We start from the raw sequence: 23034 nt of genomic DNA on the forward strand, positions 1-23034 counted from the left end.
AAGTTTGTTTGGAAGATGATTTTTGCAGTATTAATCTTTATGGTTTTTTATATTGCAATTTGTTACGGGATATGTATGTTTGCGTCCGTGAACTATGATTGTCCTGTACTTGGTCAAAAGTTAAGTCTGTCGTATGTCAATATGCAAGTATTGATAAAAGATTGAATGAACTTTTGACAAACAAAAGTTAAGCCTTTTATGTCATTATGCAAATATTGATGGAAGAAAGGATGAGCTTATGTTTACAAAGATTCAGTCTATTATATATCATTGTGCAAATAGTGATGAAAGATATAATGAATCTTTGTTTATTCCGCAGTATTGATCTTCCCTGATCCATATTTCTTATGTATATATTGTGCGGCTTCGTAAGTTCTCTTATGTTGAGCATTTTTGATTAAATTAATCGTGGGTTCTCTTGTGGTTAATTTAATCGAGTATTTTGGATACAAATTCATATTCTTATGTGATTTGTAATGTCCAAACAAATCCTTCTCTTCTTGTGAAAGTAAGGTCGCTCTTGTTGTTCTATAGGGAATGACATTTTATGGGGGAGAGTTCTTAATTGAACTTGTGCTTAATTACCAAATCTTTGTGGGGAGTGTCGTTGTGGAATATTATAGGGGTTATCTTGTATCTTTATAAACTCCTTGATGAATGCATTTAGTTTCGTCTATATGATTGCATCTAAAAAGTTGATATGTGCTTTCTTTTGGTCATGAAGTGTCTCCATGGAAATTTCATTAGGATCCCACTAGTTTTCGTACCTTTGCCAATTTTATTGACAAAAAGGGGGAGAATTAATGTGTAATTCACACTACAAATACATATGGATTTCGGATCATTATGTAAGCGGGAGTGGTTTTCATGTGAGATGAAGTATTGATTAAGGGGGAGTGATACATATCACCATAGTATTGTTGTCAAAGTTGTGATACAATTGAACTTTGATGTTGTGTAATAATACTATGACACTGTGTTACAATGATTGAGAGCTTTTGTTTTCTCATTGTTATGGCTACGGATATTGAACAACGATGATGCTGATTTGAATATCTTTGGAATCATTGGAGCACTTGGAAGTGTCGAATATTTCGAGTAATGTTGAAGAACCAAGGAGATCATGCAAGTAGAAGAGAAGCTGCAAAGTTTATTTATTTTGTATTCCATATGTATTGATAGTTTTGTCACTAAAATTGACAAAGGGGGAGATTGTTAGAGCACTGCTCGGTCGAACTCACAAGCGTTGATATCTCAATCTTGTTTGTAAATTTTAGTTTCCAAAACTATAAGTCTTCATTTCTAGTCTACTTATAGCCAAGTCTCGGACTAGGATAAAAAGTGTAGTTGAGCTCTAGACTCCACGGCGTTCATCATGCAAAGACGAAGAACTACTCAAGGAACTGGTGGGAATTCATCGACTAAAAGGTATGTGGAGACTTGAACTTATCTATCACTCAAAAGTCTATCTACTTTATCTCTTATCTAGAGTTAAAAGTCGTATTATTATATAGACTTCGATTATACACATTTGCTATTTCGATCCGAGTTTATCTCGCTTATCTATTTCTCGAAATATGTGTTGGTAAGCTTTCGCTTTGGAAAAGTTCATCTTTACAAGTGAGAAAGTCATGTCGATTATTTCAATATCCTGAAAATCGCTTTGATGAAAAATATTGTGTGAATAACCTCTATTTAACATCCTCTAAGAATGTTTTAATGATTGAAATGAGAGTTTAGAATATATAACCTTGAATGAATATAAACATTGTATGTGAATGCATACTTGTGTAAGTCCAAAATCCTTGAACTAAAGTATGCGTACTTTACTGGTTCAGGATGTTCTGAAGCTAAGTCTGCGTACCCATACGCGTACTGCCGGAAGATCACGTCCCGTGAATTTCTGCTGGATTTTGTGAGCTGAAAAATGAACTCAATCCGGGTACTTAAGTATGCGTACCGGTATGCGTACTTGAGTGGGTTATTTTCTAAAAACGGTTTATTCATGAACTAAGACATATATAAACTAAGGAATGCATATTTGCAAACCGTGGCTATAAGGTTCATGAATCGATTCGAGTGAATCAAAACCGTTTTTGTTTCGATTGTGTATTATATACTTCTATGAGATCTAAGCAATTGAACAACTCTCTAACTAGTTCATTTGAGTCATTTGAACTAGTTGTGGTGAAGATGAATAAGGTTGCTATGAAAGTGCTCATATGGCTAACCATTGGTTAACTACTGTTGAACCAACTAGGTGTACACGTTTAGGTACGGTTACACAAACCTAAATGAACGTGCATTTCATTTGTGTATAACAAGCTAAGATTCGATCTAACGGTGAATATTGAATGCTTTGTTACCAAGGTAGCATTGATTGCAAACCCTTATTTGAAGACTGTATAAAGGAGAACTCTAGCAACTGGGAAACCTAATCCCCACACCTCATGTGTGATACTAGTAGTATAAGCTAGAGTTAATTCTCCTTTAACCTTAGGTTTCTAACGAGACTCTGTAGGTTAACGACTTGAAGATTTCATTGGGATTGTGAAGCCAGACCCAACAATTTTCTCTGTAGTTGCGTGATATGATCTTGATGTTTCTATCGTATTGAGTACAATTGTAAAATTGGCTCGAGATTAATTTTTCCGATAGGCAAGATAGAAAAGTAGTCACAAACATCTTCGTCTCATCGTTTGTGATTCCACAATATCTTGTTTCGCTAGTCAATTAAGATTATTGTGAGGTGATTGGTATTTCTAGGCTGTTCTTCGGGAATATAAGTCTGGTATATCAATTGGTTCATGTTCACCTTGATTTATCAAAAGACGAAACAAAACTTGTAGGTATTTCTGTGGGAGACGGATTTATCTATTCTTGTAGACTTTTCTGTGTGATACAGATTTGTTTATTAAAGTCTTCGACTTTGGGTCGTAGAAACTCTTAGTTGTGGGTGAGATCAGCTAAGGGAATCAACTGTGTAGTATCCTGCTGGGATCAGAGACGTAAGGAGCGCAATTGTACCTTGGATCAGTGTGAGATTGATTGGGGTTCAACTACAGTCCAGACCGAAGTTAGTTTGTAGTAGGTTAGTGTCTGTAGCGGCTTAATACAGTGTGTGTTCAATCTAGACTAGGTCCCGGGGTTTTCTGCATTTGCGGTTTCCTCGTTAACAAAATTTCTGGTGTCTGTGTTATTTCTTTTCTGCATTATATTTTGTTATATAATTGAAATATCACAGGTTGTGCGCTGTATCGATCAATTGGTAAATCCAACCTTTGGTTGTTGATTGAAATTGATTGATCCTTGAACATTGGTGTTTGGTACCGTTCAAGTTAATTTCTCTTGTATTCAATTAAACTCTCAGATTGTTATTTGCTTGAGTAAGTATTGAATAGAGAAATTGAGATATAACTCTTTGATATACTTTTTATTAAGATTGAGTTTGACTGTCTTGTTGATTCTCTTGAAAGTATATTGGAGTTAGTATTTGTAGCGATATGACTCTATGGACAATAATCTCTATGATAAACGCATCACCAGAAACAAAAGGTCTATTTCGACAATTTCTATTAAAAAGAATGATTCTTCAATTTCAAATATAGACGAACCTAGTGTTCTAACGAAACAGACTAACAATGACATGTGTTATCCCGATCACCCTTCAAAAGAGTCTGACTCCGAAAAAAGGGAAACAATCGAAGAGAGTAAACTGATTCTTAACCTAGTTAGAATCCAAGCTGATAGATTTAATCGGTTGAAAAACAATGTCAATATTCTTCTCGGTATAGTAAGAGACTATGATTCCAAAAATGTTGAAGTTCAGTCTTCACGTATCTTACTTGAGGCAAGCCTCAAAAAGGATGCTTTGGAAATTGAACACCGCTTGAGTAAACTCTCGATTCAAGGATGTTCCAAAAAGTCCTATATACCATTGATCGCAGTCGTATGCGTTAAAAATAATTCACTTCTTACTCAACAAAATATAAATGAAATACAAGGTAAGGAAGAGTTTGTTTCCACAAAGAGGCAATTGTTGTTATAAAAATTCTAGTTTCTTAGTAACCAATGGGGGTTTTTGTTTTATCAAAATAAACAAAGCAATAAAGTAATGAAAATAGTTGAAAGTAATCAATAAGAGAAAGATATTGGTCAATGAATTCATCTTCTATCTTAACCAAGTGCTTGCATACATGATTAGAATTACAATTTAATTTCTTTTATTATCAAAAGCCTAGAGTATCAAGAGAGCAAGATAATCCGCTAATATCCTAAGTTCACCAACACACACATTAGAGTTGCGTATGTGAATTCTACCTAAAGAATAACCTAACGCCTTGCGCTAATTAAGTTCAATTCCTAGGAGCATTAAGTTTCAGAAATAGGCTAATCAATGCAATTGTGATACATTGCGCATGACAATTCGGATAATGGTAAAACTCTACATATGATCACAAGAGTGTATCTCTACAAACCGTAATCATATCATGCTACTTGTATTTGGGGTTATCGCTCGATGAAAAACCCTAAAATAGCTACGGACAAGGATGCAAGTTCAATTAATTGGCCACTTAACTAAACAAACACCTAAATCCATCACAATACATCAATCATGTGATTATTAAAAACAATAGAGATTTGAACGAAAACAAAGAGAGATAAATAAAACATTAATCAAGCACAAGTTGTAGATATAAGACTACATCCTTAACCAATAATATAAGATTTAGCTACTCATAGATATGGAGTTCATCATAATCAATAATCAAATAAAGAAGATGAAAGCAAAGTAAACCCTAGCAGCGTAAGTAAAAGCGGTTCTCCTCCTTAGCTCCAAATAGAATACGTGATCCTTCAAGTTGTAGAAATCTTCCCTTTTATACTTCTTCTTATGCCAAGTCTTCAAAAGTCCAATAGATAGAAGTCCTCCAAGCCCATGTGTGAGAAAGACCCATGTAGAAACTATGCCCAAAGAGTGTCGTCGGAAAACTGGTGAAAGTGCCGGAAGTTGGACGTAGAACTAATCGGAAATCATCTCAGGTGACCGGTAAAGTCAACAGGCCCCGGTCAAACACGTCAGTCAACCGAGTCAACACGGTAAAGCTCAATGAGTCAAGACGAGTCAATACCGATTCAACTATCCGACTCTGCTAAGTTGGTATGGCCAGGCCGTTGCACATGCCATATCTTCTGTTGCGCAATCGTTGTACATATTAGCTCCTTGGCCAGCCATCTTGGTTGTGCATAAATTTGCAGCCATTTTGGCTCTTCCATTCTCTCCAATTCAACATCAACTGCTTCTTTCACTTCCATATCCTGCTATACCAGCTCATTCACAGGCAATCATTCACTGTATTACCACCATTATATCCCCAATAGTTGCTCAACCCCATCACTTGCAACTGCACCACTTACAGTTTTCTCTGCGTCCAACGTCTAAAATTGCAGCCATTCTTGACCTGTGAAACCTTAAACATTCATCTAGTCTTTATTAGCTCAGCTACATCTTCTCAGCACCAGCTGCAACTGCTCGGACTCTAACCAACCGCAACCAACTACTCATTACCACTGCGGCTGCAACACCATGGCATGTACTAACACAACATCACCACCAATTCTATGTACTTGTTCATCCTTGCACTGCAGCTCCTTCATACCCACTTAGCTGCCAACTGCAACTGCAACACAGTTCACCACTAGAGCTTCACCTCCATTTAGCACCACTATCTTCAGCTCAGAACAGCACCAGACTAGCACAAATCATTAGCATCAACAACTCAGTATTCGAATCATCCTTCTCTGCCACATACAACTCAGTTAAGCAACAACTGCAACAACATCTCTATCCTTTATTCAAACCTCATACCCTTCAGCTCAAACCACTAGAACTACTCCATCCAACCAACACAAGTCCAACACATCACCTCCATTCACAAGTGCAATTCAAACAACTCCAAAATCTGACCCATAACCATACTTTCTTCACACAAACACCAGGAACCCTCTCTTCTTCATAACCCATCAACACACACAACATTTCTATTTCTGCATTCATTTAAAGCAACCACAACAACCATCATAGAAAACCCACAACAAATCTTCGTAATCTTCTCTTGTTCTTCCCTCAGTAGCAGACTAATTCCTCTCTGCTTCAACAATTCACTAAATCTGGAGCAAACCCATCTCATAAATGATGAAATTCATCTCAGAAACACCACATACCATCACCAGAACCCATCACAACTCATCTCCATTTCCTTCTCGAACCAATCTCGTTTGCTGTCTTCTCTATTTGCTCAGCTTCATAATCAAACCCATCTTTAGCAGACACCCTTTTAACCTAACTGCAACACCATTCCTTCTACTGAATTTACTCACAACTTCTCCAACTCTTCGATTTACACAAACCATCAATCATTTTTTCATGAAACTTTCGATCCCCTCTCTCAAATCAACATCAACGGTCTCCATTTCTCTCTCTGGTTCCTATTTCTTCTCAGTCATCATCAGTTGTAACTACATGTTTCTCTTCATCGATCTCGACCATTAATGGCGCAGCCATTTTTTCAATTGCCGTTTCCTCTGAATTTCAGGCAACTGGTAATGAGAGGAAAAATTCTAGATTTAGGGTTATGTAATAAAATTGGTATGACTATATGCACCCCAAGAATTGTAGGACCACCACAGGTACATTCCCTTATTCTCCACTATGCTCTCGATAGTGCCTGCATGTGAGAAATGTCGTTTTTGCTCTTCTTCGAGTTCTTCCACGAACAACAGCCGTCTATTATTTCTCAGATTCAGCTCTTCTCTTCAATGTCTCTTCATCACTAAAGCTGCCATGATTTTCAGACAGAATTTGCATCACTAAAGCCTACATGCTTTTTATACAGAGATGAAGAAATAAAAGCAAATAATGAGAAATAATCCATCTCCAACAGCAGTTGCACATGAGATGAGACTTTTACGTTGTTTCTTCCTCTTTTGTTCCAAACGACTCTAAAGTACCTAAACACTCAAAAGAAAACATAAGATACATAATTTACAAGAAAACTTAGCAAAGAAAGTATAAACAATAAATAAATATTAAGGTGTTTTAGACACCTATCAACCATCTACTTCTATTGTAACTGAGAGAGTTCCAGTCCCAGAAGTAATTCGGAATTCCTTTATGTTGGAAAAGATGTTCCTATAGCCTCTTCTAATCAAGGATAGTACACATCACATGGAAGGAAGAAATCTCCAAACGAAAATGTTAAGACGGTACCTTCTAATCACCCTCATGATCAGAAAGTATGTCTCTTTTGTGATTCAAAAGGGCATGTTAAGCAAAAGAGAAATTCTAAGTTGAATAATAATTTCATTGTTTGACTTCAACACACCTTAGACTTAATCCTCAAAGATGTAACTGACATTCGTATGTCTAAACCAATTGGTTTCAGTACTCACCCTGTTATTCTACCAGAAAAGTCAGTTCTATGAGTTCCTCAAATGCTCGGAATAACAGACGTCTCAACAAAAATCATCTAAGAAAAGATCCAGAATTCTCTTCCGACAAAAAGGGAGATAAATCTACTTTTGATGTAAACAAGGTATCAGAAGAAGGGAGCAAAAATGATGATATGAGAAATAACCTAAAAGTGATAATTGAAGGTTATAAAGAAATCGTCAACAGGCTGTCAATTGCCTCTAGTCAAAATTCTTCTGGTAAGAACTCAAACTATGTCTCGTATTTTGATGACAATAAGTTTTATGATAATTTCTCACATCAAAAGGAATTATTTCCTAGATTCGAAAGGAAAAAAAGACTCAACCGTAAACACATTTCATTTAATGAGCTTAAGGCTCATACTTGTGCTAATTAATCACAAGGATTGAAAACTTACTCATAAAAAATCCCGTTGAGTAAGATGTGTTAATAATCAGGTATATTGTTGGAAAAATTGCTTTCTGCTTAGTTGAGTTATTTTCTTATCGTCCTTAGCGAAACTATTGTCTGCAGACAACGTTGCTTAAGTATTGGCTGTGTCTGATGTTGTTTTAGTTGCAACTATGTTGCCTGCTACTTGTGTGCTCTAAATTGTTTCTTTATGGTGATATAAAATTTATCGAGCCCAAAAATATTGTGATAATTTTCACATAGCAGAAATTTTGTCATACGACCGGTTGCGTACCTTTGTTACTGGGTCAAGTTGTGTTTGTACGGATACCCGTGTTACTGTCACGAATCAATTTTGAAAACCCTAAAAGTTACCTTCCCTAATAAACCATTTAAATACCATTTCTTTGAGTCATGTACGCATAATCTGGGTTGTTTTGTGATTTGTCAAGAATGTCTTCATCTTCTCGCTCTGGTGATTTTGCAAGAGGATTTCTTGATAAAGGTATTGGTTTCGAGTCCAAAGGGAGGAAGAAAACAACCATTGTAAAAGATGATAATTCTAATGCCTCATGTTATTATGCCTTACACATTAGGACATTGAGAATGAGGATATGGTTTCTGCTAAAGTGGTTCATGATTTTCTTAAATACTTTGAGGATGCAATACTGCAACTCGTTGATACTTTGAAGAGTCTTGATGTGTTAAGAACTGAGTTGAAAAAGGTTACTTCTGAACTTGGTCTCACAATGTGTTGATGGTGGATTTTCATTTGAGGCTAAAATTGTAAAAGCCAAAGTTACGCGCTGACATCCTGCAAAGGATAAAGCCACTAATAAAATGATGAATACTTCTTCACTTCGCTAATTCATCCAGGTTGGAGCATGTAGCAACAATCTCTTATACCTTGTGAATCTATAGCGTTATCAATTAATACATGACTAGCCTTGTATTTCCTGTTCCGCCGAACTCTCATTATTAGTGCGTCATGACGACTGAGTGTTGCTCTCATCAGAGTAACATGAATCTCCAAACGTTGATAATGAGGTATGCACGAAATACTCGTACAGGATACATCTCTCGGTGTGTTATACTCACCCGATTAAACATATTTGAATCTGGACTGTCCATATCAGTCTCAGAAACAATCACGTCCACACAAGTCGGCCGCACGATTTAACTAGCCTAGACGATCCTCAGCAAGAGCAGGCTACTACATTAATGACCACCAGCAGGCCCACTTATGCCCTGGTCGGTCGAATACCTACCATGCCTCCCAAAATACCACAGAACACCAGCCTGAAGTTGGATGTCCAGACTGGTATGGAGAAGCTTGGAGGAATCGTACAAACAAAGCCCGCCTATGGCAGTCTCAAGTTCATGACGTCCGTCCAACTTCATCGGCGTGTTTGGACGGCGTGGATCAGCCCAAAGCCGTTCGAACAAGTGTCGTGGTGTACACCGGCGGACCTTCTTCCTACGTGCATGACCGACTCTTCCTTAACCTGACCAGATTGCAATATACGTTTGTCCGAAGTTGTGTCAGCGTGAAGAAGTGAGGGTCGCAGGAAATTCCACTAAAGGTCCCAAATTGATCACAGCCATCAAATTTCGCCGGCATGATTGGATGGCTTAGATCGGACCCATAGCCACCAGGCAGGTATTGGCGCGTTCACCACCGACCCAACGTGGGCCCCACATGATCGGCCTCCCCAAAATAGAAGCGTGGCTTGCCAATTCGTCCAGCCAAAGCAGCGTGGACGTGAAACCCTAATTAAGGTTTGCGGCAAATCACATGTGTCGCAAATCAGTCTCAACCATCCATCTTCGCAGGCATAGATGGAGGGTGTAGATGTAGATTCAAAGGGCCCAGAGCATGTAAACACAATCACCATGGGCCCGCCTACATACATGACTAATCGGTCAAGACCAACTATGGTTGGTCGTCTCGATTCGTGCTCCCAAACTAGGCATGTCCACGCGTTTTCAACTGCAAATCGATCTCGACCACTCAAATTTGCCGGACAAATTGAGTGGCCTAGATCACATCTTCACGGGACAGTAAGGTACGGACGTGTACAGTGACCTGCCGACTGCACGCCTGACAGATCGGCCAAGACCGACCATGGTTGGTCGTCTCGAAACGCGCCCGAAGTAGGCACAACGTGCGGTCTTCAATTCCTTTGCGGCATGGGATTTCTGTCGCAAATCAATCTCAGTCGCTCCTCTTTGCCAGACAAATTGAGTGGCTTAGATCGCATCTCCATGGGACAGTGAGGTACAGATACCTACACCAGCATGTCGTCTACACGCATGCCCAATCGGCTCTGCCAAAAACGTTTCCCATGTTTGGATTCGACCAAGATAAAGGTTGGTGTTCGAGCACCTCCTAAACCCTAATCCGACGGTCGCAGATGTGGGTCGGAAGCCATCTCGTCCGTCCAACTTCACCAGCTTGGACGGACAACCTAAGACAGGAGTTAGGCGACCAGCGGGGCATCATCACGATCACCGTCCACTACTCTTCCACACAAAGTGATCGGCCAAGTCAGGATTTACCTGTACAACCTCCAAACGATCACTCGAAGATGGTTGGACGTGATGCTATTTTAAGATGCTTAATCCCCGACTTACTCCGTTAAGCCTTAAAACAGCGATGCTTCACACATGCTGAATATACTCGATGCATTACCTGCATAAAATACACACGATACTTCACAAGTATCGACTTCCTAAATAACTTAGTTATTTAATCTAGCATCACATGCTATTTTTTGTGGGTCCCACGATCCACACATTCGAGACATCAAACATGTCACAAATTGGGGGATACTTACTGGGGTATTGGTCTGGCAGTTTACAGCGTGCAGCGCACAACGCGCCATCACAAGAACGTGTCAGGAAGACATGGACGGTTAGTGATGATGGGAGAAGTGGGCAAGACTGATCGTGTGACACTAACACACGCAACTCCACTACTCCATCACTCCACTTTCTCCACTTCCCATGAGAGACGTGGGTTAGGCTCAATGACTTGTATAAATAGGTTCTCCTCCTTATTTCCAAGACAGAACAAGACAACAGAAACCAAGTGTTGATACAATCGTATTCCAACACCAGAAATGATAGCTTTCATTATGTAAGCCAGATCATCTTTCTGATACAAGTCATACACAACCGACACCTTCACAATCTCAACACCTTCTTCGCTTCCCTCCCTAAGATCAACCCCATCTCCTTCACTTTGTGACCGAAGCAAGTCTGGAACGACCATTTCTTGGTTTAGGCCAGAGTTGTACAGATTGATTTCTCGAATCATAAGCACTCCCGTGCAGTGCATTTGTTTAGGGTTTAGATTCATTTCTCATCCACACATCCCAAATTACCAAAACCGGCAGAAATATTTTTCACCCATAAACACAATAACACATGTTAAAGAACTTCTCAATGAGGATATCTTCTCTGAAGATGCAGTGGATGTTGTCAATCACAAGGTCAAAGACCTCAAGGCTCGTGAGGATTCCGAAACGTCTATTTGATTTCAGTTCGTGTTCGGTTTTGATGGTCTAGGAGCATGTCTTTGTTCATTAGCTTGTTGATTTTATTTTGCCTAGGAAATCTTCTTATGAGAATTTTATTCTTGTGTTTTTTTAAGAAGAATAACTAGAGTTTGGAATAGTCATTATTGTGAGTACACTAGCTATGTCCAACGATTTTCATCTTCAATGTTTTTAGGTTTATTTATATAAATTCTAAAGTTTGTTTGAAAGATGATTTTTGCAGTATTAATCTTTATGGTTTTATATATTTCAATTTGTTACGGGATATGTGCGTTTGCGTCCGTGAACTATGATTGTCCCATACTTGGTCAAAAGTTAAGTCCGTCGTATGTCAATATGCAAGTATTGATAAAAGATTGAATGAACTTTTGACAAACAAAAGTTAAGCCTTTTATGTCATTATGCAAATATTGATGGAAGAAAGGATGAGCTTTTGTTTACAAAGATTAAGTCTATTATATATCATTGTGCAAATAGTGATGAAAGATATAATGAATATTTGTTTATTCCGCAGTATTGATCTTCCCTGATCCATATTTCTTATGTATATACTGTGCGGCTCCGTATGTTCTCTTATGTTGAGAATTTCCGATTAAATTAATCATGGGTTCTCTTGTAGTTAATTTAATTGAGTATTTTGGATACAAATTCATATTCTTATGTGATTTGTAATGTCCAAAGAAATCCTTCTTTTCTTGTGAAAGTAAGGTCGCTCTTGTTGTTCTACAGGGAATGGCATTTTATGGGGGAGAGTTCTTAATTGAACTTGTGCTTGATTACCAAATCTTTGTGGGAGTGCGGCTATGGAATATTATAAGGGTTATCTTGTATCTTTATAAACTCCTTGATGAATGCATTTAGTTTCGGCTATATGATTGCATCTAAAAAGTTGATGTGTGCTTTCTTTTGGTCATGAAGTGTCTCCATGGAAATTTCATTAGGATCCCACTAGTTTTCGTACCTTTGCCAATGTTATTGACAAAAAGGGGGAGAATTAATGTGTAGTTCACACTACAAATACATATGGTTTTCGGATCATTATGTAAGAGGGAGTGGTTTTCATGTGAGATGAAGTATTGACTAAGGGGGAGTGATACATATCACCATAGTATTATTGTCAAAGTTGTGATACAATTGAACTTTGATGTTGTGTAATAATACTATGACATTGTGTAACAATGATTGAGAGCTTTTGTTTTCTCATTGTTATGGCTACGGATCTTCAACAACGATGATGTTGATTTGAATATCTTTGGAATCATCGGAGCACTTGGAAGTGGCGATGATTTCGAGTAATGTTGAAGAACCAAGGAGATCATACATGTGGAAGAGAAGCTGCAAAGATTATTTATTTTGTATTCCATATGTATTGATAGTTTTGTCACTAAAATTGACAAAGGGGGAGATTGTTAGAGCACTGCTCGGTCGAACTCGCAAGCGTTGCTATCTCAAGCTTGTTTGTCAATTTTAGTTTCCAAAACTATAAGTCTTGATTTCTAGTCTACTTATAGCCAAGTCTCGGACTGGGATAAAAAGTGTAGTTGAGCTCTAGACTCCACGACGTTCATCATGCAAAGACGAAGAACTACTCAAGGAACTGGTGGAACTTCATCGACTAAAAGGTATGTGAAGACTTGAACTTATCTATCACTCAAAAGTCTATCTACTCTATCTCTTATCTTGAGACAAAAGACGTATTTCTAATAGACTTCGATTATACACATTTGCTATTTCGATCCGAGTTTATCTCGCTTATCTATTTCTCGAAATATGTGTTGGTAAGCTTTCGCTTTGGCCAAGTTCATCTTTACAAGTGAGAAAGTCATGTCGATTATTTCAATATCTTGAAAATCGCTTTGATGAAAAATATTATGTGAATAACCTCTATTTAACATCCTCTAAGAATGTTTCAATGATTGAAATGATAGTTTAAGATATATAACCTTGAATGGATATAACACTACAAAACCAATGACTTTTATCTACGATCCTACTGCCACGGATTTGTGTATCCGTGGGTGTTGATCACATGTTACCACGCCTCATTCATAGTCGTGGCAATAAAACACTCATTTGCTACGGCCATAATGAGATTTTGCTACGGGTCCAAGTTTATAAGTTATGGAACTGCCGAATCACCTCTAGTGACGATATGGTGGGCCGTGGGTATTGTGTGATTTTTGTTTTGGGATAAAAGTAGACTGTCGTAGCAAGTGTTGATCATCCGTAAAATTCTTCCCAAGTTAAGTTGTGGGGTAATAACTCCCCACTGAGTCCCCAGTTCCCCTCAACTCTTCTCTTTCCTAGTCTTTTATCGATTATGACCTAAAGAAGAAAAATCAGTTCTTTGAAACTCTATATAGTCTATACAAAGAAGACAATCTATCAAGTAAGTTAGGATTTGTGTAGACCTAGTTCTTGTTTTGATTTCTGAAACTAGGGTTTTAAAGTAGTATTAGTTAATTTTGTGTAATCTAACCTAGCTAATTGAATATCGATATTTATTTTTGATACTGGTTAACAGTTTTATCTTTCTTATTTGAAACGATTTCTTATATTGGATCAGATTCAGAAGAAGTAAATCAAACAGTTTCTTCTTTCTCTACGAGACTTCATCGATTTTTAGCTCAAATTGTACTTTCGCAAGAAGGTAAGAATTTCGATTACTTAATCGGTTGATTTCTTGGCACGAATCTCATATATCTTGAATTTTATTTTAAATCCAATTTGAGTTGTATTTTAAAATTTCAGTTAAGTTTCTTCCTGTAACATCATATCTAAAAGGTATTTGTTTTTCCACATGGCATATGATTCCAATTTCAACTGTAGTTCGTCTATGCAAAAACCTACAGTGTTTTATTAGTTTATAGCATATTTTAAGGTTGTGTGTTTAAGAATTGATATGCTAATTAGTACGTGAAATGAAGAACATGAGAGGTCTCTAGCAATACTGCACTCACATTTGGAATCTAGGGGTCCATTATGTTTCTTGTTTAACCATGTTATGGTAGTATTTATATCATGGAAATCCATGTTGTTTTAAATTCGTGGAATGAATCATTGGCTGGTGCAATGTTGGTTTGTTTTGGTTGTACTATGTGTTAATGGTATGTGGAAATGGATCAATAGCATGAGAGATGTCTAATTAGGTGTAAAAAAATCTTACCCTGCAAGAATAGGTAGTTTTTTAGGTGCAACTGTGCTGACCCAATTCTAGGCTAATCAATGGTCTTATTTGTCACTGCGTATTCTTGCTGGATGTAGTTCCTAGGCGTAAGAAATTTATATATTTCATTTTATGAGATATTTCGTTGGATATAAGTAGTTTTTGATGCCCGTCTTGAAACAATTCCAGGCTAACTAAGAGTGTAATCAGTACGAAGTATGAATAAAATTGTGTATGTATTTACTTACGTTAGTTTATATTTTATTGGCATTAATAAATTGCTGCAATATTTGCTTACTTTAAATTTGCATATTATAGTTTCATGGTCAAATGGAGGCCTTAGAAAGTGAGTTTTGGAAGAGATCACTTTTTTTGAACAGCTGAGTGGAGACTAGTTTTGTAAAATCATTGATTGGTGGTGTTGGCTTAAAAATAGATTAGTCAAACTTAGGGTGGCATCTTCTTCAAATGTTGGTAAAAACAACGGGAAAATGAGGAATTGAGAAATGAAATTAACAAGCTGAAAAGGATCAGGTTGATATGCAGGTTGAACAATATAGGTTGATGCCCTATTCCTACTACTAGGCGGGTATGTATGGACATCCATAAATACTTTTAGGGGTGTACTGTCTACAGTCTTGAGTTTTATTAATTGTGTGTTTTTTTTGTAGGATGTCTCTTACAGGCGGAACCATAGAACTATGATCCTGCTACACGTATCCAAGGTAATATTTTTGCTCTTTATTAATACAAATGGTTATTTAGTTAATCGTTATTTTGCACTTTCTTTTTTTTTTTGCTTTGAGAAGAAATCCTTCCATGATTAGAAGTAAAAATGAGACTGGAACACAAGCTAAATTTCTGTAGTATAACTTGTAGATAATTCAGAAGTTGTATTGCCGAGCTCCTTATGATTAAGACACTTACAATTAGAGGAAGTTGCGCTAACTAGAAGCTTCATTTCCTTGAGAAGCTCTTCCCCATGCATCTAATTTTTTACTACTTGAGATTTTAGGAATCGATGGAAGTTTATTGGATAAGATCACTACTGATTGGTAGGGGTCTTAATGAATTTTATGAATATATTTTGATATTTACTTCTTTTCTTTCTTTTTTTTTGATAAAATTTTCTTTTGCATTTACGTCATGCTTATGGATGAGTAAACATAAATAGACTATATGAACTTAGAAACATGTATCTCTATTGACAGAGCTTCAATGAATTATGTGAGCCAATGTTAAATCTGATTAGTTTCTTTTTGATTTTGTTATAGCATTATTTCCTCGAGAATTGCAACTTCAAGGGTTTGTTGTGAAGTCTAACTTAACATCACCTTATTTGCTCCTCTATAAATAAATGGATCAGTATTTGGTTAGTTCATCGTACCTATTTACTGTTTAAGGATTAATTTATGTTGTATAATCTTGTAATATATAGCTCAGGTACGTCAGCTACAACGTGAGAAAATCCAGCGCACCAAAGTTTGCTAATAATTACGAAGTATATGTTGTAGACTTATTCAGATTTGGCTGGATCGTTAAAGCACTTGTCAAGTATCGTGCCTTGGTAATAGAAAGGGATGAATGCGTTTTGCAGATTACGCCTATATCCATGGTAAGCTCAGGTAGCAGATGAGGAGGGTTGTCTTTACCTTTTCCTGCTAAAATGCGAAGTGAAGATGTCATCTATTCCCCTTAATATTCTATATTCAAGGTTAAGGGAAAAGGGATGTCTTATTAGTACTTCTTAAAGTTATGGAGATAAAAGGATAATCTTATTGTTAGTGCATATTCAAGCCTTAAACTTTTCTAATTCTAGTATTGTCTTTTTTTTTTGTTTCATATCATGAATTGACGATTATATTGTTCGACTTAGTTTAATTATTTGTATTTGAATCTTCTAGATGTATATGATTTTCTTTAATGAATGAAAGCTTTTAGTATTTTGATACCTGAATATTGGTGAATGGAAGTATTGATACATGCTAAAAATCAAACTATAAAAAGCTATAACGGAATGTATAAGAAAAATTTGAAGTAACCTTTTGCCACGGCCGGAATATGTGGCTAGAAGGGAAAATCATGGCACACATGTGTGCTAATTAGTGACGGCTTGACACCGTAGCAAATGATCATGTGTCATTTTCCACACATTAGAACCGTGGCAAATATCGTGGCTAGTACAATTAGCCACTGGACTACTTGTTACGGCAGGCCATCCGTGGCTAGATATCTTTTGCCACGGATTTTTGATCATTTGCCACGACTCTTCGGCGTGACTAAAAATCAGTATTTTCGTAGTGTAAACATTGTATGTGAACTCATACTTGTGTAAGTAAAAAATCCTTGAACTAAAGTGTGCATACTTTACTGGTTCAGGATGTCCGGAAGCTAAGTCTGCGTACCCGTACGCGTACTGCCGGAAGATCATGTCCCGTGAATTTCTGCTGCAGTTTGTGAACTGAAAAACGAACTCAATCTGGGTACTTAAGTATGCGTACCGGTATGCGTACTTGAGTGGGTTATTTTCCAAAAACGGTTTATTCATGAACTAAGACATATATAAACTAAGGAATGCATATTTGCAAACCGTGGCTAACGTTCATGAATCGATTCGAGTGAATCAAAATCGTTTTTGTTTCGATTGTGTCTTATATACTTCTATGAGATCTAAGAAATTGAACAACTCTCTAACTAGTTCATTTGAGTCATTTGGACCAGTTTTGGTGAAGATGAATAAGGTTGATATGAAAGTGCTCATATGGCTAACCATTGGTTAACTACTGTTGAACAAACTAGGTGTACATGTTTAGGTACGGTTACACAAACCTAAATGAACGTGCATTTCATTTGTGTATAACAAGCTAAGATTCGATCTAACGGTTGAAAGATATTAGCTTGAATCTAATCAGGTTTTCATCTAACGGTGAATATTGAATGCTTTGTTACCAAGGTAGCATTGATTGTAAACCCTGATTTGAAGACTATATAAAGGAGAACTCTAGCAACTGGGAAACCTAATCCCCACACCTCATGTGTGATACTAGTAGTATAATCTAGAGTCGATTCTCTTTTAACCTTAGGTTTCTACCGAGACCCTGTAGGTTAACGACTTGAAGATTTCATTGGGATTGTGAAGCCTGACCCAACTATTTTCTCTGTATTTGCGTGATATGATCTTGTTGTTTATATCGGATTGAGTACAATTGTAAAATTGGCTCGAGATTAATTTCTCCGATAGGCAAGATAGAAAAGTAGTCACAAACATTTTCGTCTCATCGTTTGTGATTCCACAATATCTTATTTCGCTAGTCGATTAAGATTATTGTGAGGTGATTGATATTTCTAGGATGTTCTTCGGGAATATAAGTCCGGTATACCAATTGGTTCATGTTCACCTTGATTTATCAAAAGATAGAACAAAACTCGTAGGTATTTCTGTGGGAGACAGATTTATCTATTCTTGTAGACTTTTCTGTGTGATACAGATTTGTTTATTAAAGTCTTCGACTTTGGGTCGTAGCAACTCTTAGTTGTGGGTGAGATCAGCTAAGGGAATCAACTGTGTAGTATCCTGCTGGGATCAGAGACGTAAGGAGCGCAATTGTACCTTGGATCAGTGTGAGATTGATTGGGGTTCAAATACAGTCCAGACCGAAGTTAGTTTGTAGTAGGTTAGTGTCTGTAGCGGCTTAATACAGTGTGTGTTCAATCTAGACTAGGTCCCGGGGTTTTCTGCATTTGCGGTTTCCTCGTTAACAAAATTTCTGGTGTCTGTGTTATTTCTTTTCTGCATTATATTTTGTTATATAATTGAAATATCACAGGTTGTGCGCTGTATCGATCAATTGGTAAATCCAACCTTTGGTTGTTGATTGAAATTGATTGATCCTTGAACATTGGTGTTTGGTACCGTTCAAGTTAATTTCTCTTGTATTCAATTAAACTCTCAGATTGTTATTTGCTTGAGTAAGTATTGAATAGAGAAATTGAGATATAACTCTTTGATATACTTTTTATTAAGATTGGGTTTGACTGTCTAGATGATTATCTTGAAAGTATATTGGAGTTAGTCCATACAGATTGCTAAGAGAAATATTGGGTAAGGTTGTTAGACCCCCCACTTTTTCAGGTTCCACCTAAGGATTAGACCAAGATAAATACTGATGGTACTTGGAACCCAAATTCTCCGAGTGGAGGAATGGGTTTCATATTTAAAGACTCATATTAGAAATTTATTTGTGCTCAATCAACTTACTTGGTATGTTTCTCTGCAGAAGAAGCAGAGCTCGAGCAATTAGAGATTCTTTGATGGTGGCTTTGGAGAAGAGACTTGATCATATCATTGTTGAGAGTGACGCCTTATCAATCCTGGAGCAAATAAACAAGAAGACCTTCGTGGGAGATCAGAGAACCCATTGTCTTTTACAGGATGTTAAAACCTGATTCCTAAATTCAACTTTATCTCCTTTGTGTTTGCTAAGTGTGTTGCAAATGGAATTGCTCATGATCTAGCTCAATGTGCTAAAACTAATGTCAGCCATATGGCTTGGTCTGTACCCCCTATCTGGCTCCTTCCATCTTTGTGTAAGGACCATAAGTTTGTCTATGTGTAATTTTTTGTCTGTTTTGCTTATAAAAATAAAATTTGAGGCCTACCGAATTTAAAAAAACGTTTATCGGCTTATTTTTTTGTTAATGACTAATTTATCCATGATTAATTTGTGCTAATAAATTAATGGTGCTAAATGTAAAATTAACTAATGTTAATTACTAAGGAGAAGATTGTTATAAACCATTGTTTATTTACTAATATGCCCATGTGGTTAACAGTAGGGTTTCTTCTTTCTATATAAATAGAGGCCTAATCTCTTACACCTGAATAAAATTTCTCTCACCTTCTTCTTCTCTACTGTGTGTCCTTTGTTCTTTGTCTTCTATTTTATAAGAAAGATAAATTTATATTAGTTAGGAAATGTAATGTAAGAGGTGGACAATTTCTTGCTTATGAAGGTAATTATCCAAATATACACTGTGGATTTATTCTTGCATATGTTTGGGCATACGCTGCAGGTTTTTTATTTGAATTTTCTTAAGAATATCAAACTATAATCGGTGGGTACGATGGCAAACGTATGTCGATCTTGCTTTGTTCTTCACTCATCATGAATATAAAGAAATCGACAGATGTGGGTACCCTAGTAGGCCGATTGTGTTATAAAGGAAGAATCACAGCCGAATTAAATAAAAATTAACCAAGTACTTATACAAACTACATAAAGTCCGACCATGACATGTTTTATTTAAGTTTATTGTATATAGTCTGGCCATATTATTAACAAAGTAGGAATTACCAATAGGTACCATTATAGTGTTCTTAGTTAGTGGAAGGTCCATCCATTAAAGCCCAGTAATCAGAGGTCCATAATTAAAAAAAAACATGAAAATTGACCAAATTTTTTTAGCCCAGGTCCTGCACACGTGCGAGATCAGGTGTACGTAATATGAAAATACCACAAATAACCTTTCCTATTTAATATGTTAAAAGCATGAGAAATATTTTTCACATTTCATATTCATTTTCTTCTTCTCTTTCCTCTCACCATTGTTGCAGATGAAGATGAAGATTTGTTTTTGTTCTTTCTCGTTTCTACCGAATCAGATGATGAAGATTTTCCATTGTAATGTTTCTTTTAAGGTTTCGGCGATCTAATCATTGTTGTGCTTGATTATGTTTTCGATCTCCATGGTTGATTTGTCGACTATATATTAGATCTAGATGAATAATCACATTTTTTGTTCATTTCGTTGCTAGATTCGATTATGCCACTTCCATTTTAGATGTTTTAGACGTGTTTCAGTTCTTTTTTGTATATGAATCAACAGTACGTATATCCCGTACTGATAGAAACTTAGTTTATTTTTGAGAAGAAGAAGAAGAAGATGCATCGTTATGATTTACGACGAGAAGATTGTTTGTGTTTCCAGGTATGTATATTAACAATGATTTTCGGTTTCCATTCTATTTTTTTCATAGATTCGTTACTAGTTTTTCACATGCAGCTGAAGTTTAGATTATGAATCAGCAGTACATATATGATGTACTGAAAAATTATGCTGTAATTTTGTTATTTTTGTAGTTTTTGATATTTTTCTTCTTCGATCTAGAAGTATATATATGGAATATTGAAGAAAAAAAGTGTTTCGATTCTGGGTTTTAGAGATTCATTACTTGTTTTTCACATGCAACTGATTTTAGTTTCATTTTGGTTGTTTTTGATATGCTTTTAAGTTGTTTTTGTGTATTAATCATCGGTACGTATATGATATACTGGTGGATTTTGATGGAACAAGTTCAAATCTAAATAAACAATCATGTTTTTTGTTTATTTCATTAGTAGATCTGATACTTTTATGGTTTGTTTTTCAGTTTTCTTTTGTTATTATCAATTGTTGATAAACATCACTGTCCAGAGTTCGTCCTAAATTTTATACTTCTCTTGCTGTTTTAAAAGTTTGTGGGGATATAGTTGATGAAAATAATGTACACAGTTGGGTTTTGCTTAGATTTGTTTATAGACCTTCTTTGATTCATATGTGTAGTATTTGAATTTTATGTTTGTTAGTGATGTTGTGAAGTGTTTGATGAATAAGTGTTCTTGAAATGCATTAGAAGCGTTGGGTATCTTTAGAGAGATGAGAATTGAAGGAGTTAAATTGGAATTGCATGACTGTATCTTACTCATTGCTGGTGCTCCACTTGGTGAAGAATTGAAGGGGATTTTGATTCATGTGTATGTGCTCTTCCTTTTATGTGGTCTTCCTCTTTTCTGTATTTCCTTTTAAGATTCATGATACAATTTGTATCTTATCTATCACGGACAGGTGAAGGTGGGAACCCGTTCTGCGTTACTCAACTTTGGATCACCATTGGATGCATCTCAGCTATATAAATTACTCCATGCCCTTCATCCACATCCTCATTAGAAGAAAAATTAGCAGGCAGAGGTGCACCTGGAACATGTATGTTGCTCGGATTTTGTTGCTTTTGTCATACATACCAAAATAAATAGAATAGTAGCTTGGTGCATCTTCTCGATGTTGTTTACTGTTCTGGAACTGTTATCCTCAACTGGATAGATAGACCTCACCCTGTGTAGTTTCTTAAATGCCAAATGGCCTGATGTAGGCTCATGGGCATGCAGATAAGTAAAAGGTTAGCCTAATATTTACAGTTAGATAATGTGATTTTGTTAACTGATACTTTTTTTTGAAAGCTTTATCGTTCTCCCAAAATCATGTAGACCTCTGAGGCAGAACAATTCTTTTTTCTACCACAAGTTTCCTGACTACCTGCTGCTGTGCGATATTGCTGTCTCACTGGAATACCCATTTCTTGCTTCATGCTACAAACAGACACCACCTGATACACAACTGTTTTTTTCACCCTTAGTCACTATGTGGAAATGATAATCTATAGAGTCACAAGACTCATAAATTGTTATTATCAATTGTTTTTCAGTTTTCTTTTGTGTATTACCTATCAGTACATATATGACGTTTTCTAATTTATTTATCATTGATTCTTACAGATTTGTACTCTACCTGGAAGCAGTGCAGCAAATATGTACTCGAATTTGTAAGCATTCAGATATATAATCGGATTTGTAAGCAATACGACAGATATGTACTCAGATTTCTAAGCAGTACGACAGATATGTACTCAAATTTGTAAGCAGTGTAGCAAATATGTACTCGAATTTTTAAGCAGTGTACCAGATATGTACTCAAATTTGTAAGCAGTGTAGACACACACGTTTGGTAGTAATGGGCATTATGGACATTTCCATGTTTTAATTAATTTTGGACCTCCGGATAAAAAAAAAATCCGGTTGGACCCTATTATAAATAACTATATGGGCCTAGGACCAAACAAGAAATTTTCCATTAACAAAACAACCGAAAATGTGCTTAAGTAACCTAATCTTGTTTTAATCTGCAATCGCAATACATCCACCCGCATCCGTCAGTTGAAGCAATTAACACTCTTTAATCGGCGGATATATGTGGTAATGTAAGTCGATTATGGCTAAAAACCAATAGAAAATTAGTGTATTTTTTCAAAGCTAGAATCCGCCATGAAGATATATAAGTATCCTTAGATCATGTACCTAAACAATGATCTGATGCAACTTCTGTTATTAGATTAATCACTTTCATTTAATCAATCTTCAATGTCCTTATTAGTTAATTAATCAAACACAAACCAATTGGGATTTCTCAATTATCTTTTAAGTGAGTTTAACACTAAAGAGAAATATGAGAGAGAGAACACATAAAGTATAAATTCTTACTGATCAAATATCATGTTTTCAAAACAAGCCTTTCTGACTATATATACAATGTAATTCTCAGGCTAAAGGTGT

The 23034-nt window shown here is 36.3% G+C and overlaps 1 long non-coding RNA gene across 1 annotated transcript; it reads left to right on the top strand.

Moving 5' to 3' along the window:
- Positions 1-20541: 20541 nt before the first annotated feature.
- Positions 20542-22249, top strand: LOC113308858. The gene is made up of 4 exons (XR_003340143.1): positions 20542-20596; positions 21282-21402; positions 21494-21631; positions 22201-22249. It is a non-coding gene; the product is annotated as an uncharacterized LOC113308858 (long non-coding RNA).
- Positions 22250-23034: the final 785 nt, after the last annotated feature.

This window comes from Papaver somniferum, chromosome 9 (genome assembly GCF_003573695.1).
Source record: "Papaver somniferum cultivar HN1 chromosome 9, ASM357369v1, whole genome shotgun sequence".
Lineage (NCBI taxonomy): Eukaryota > Viridiplantae > Streptophyta > Magnoliopsida > Ranunculales > Papaveraceae > Papaver > Papaver somniferum.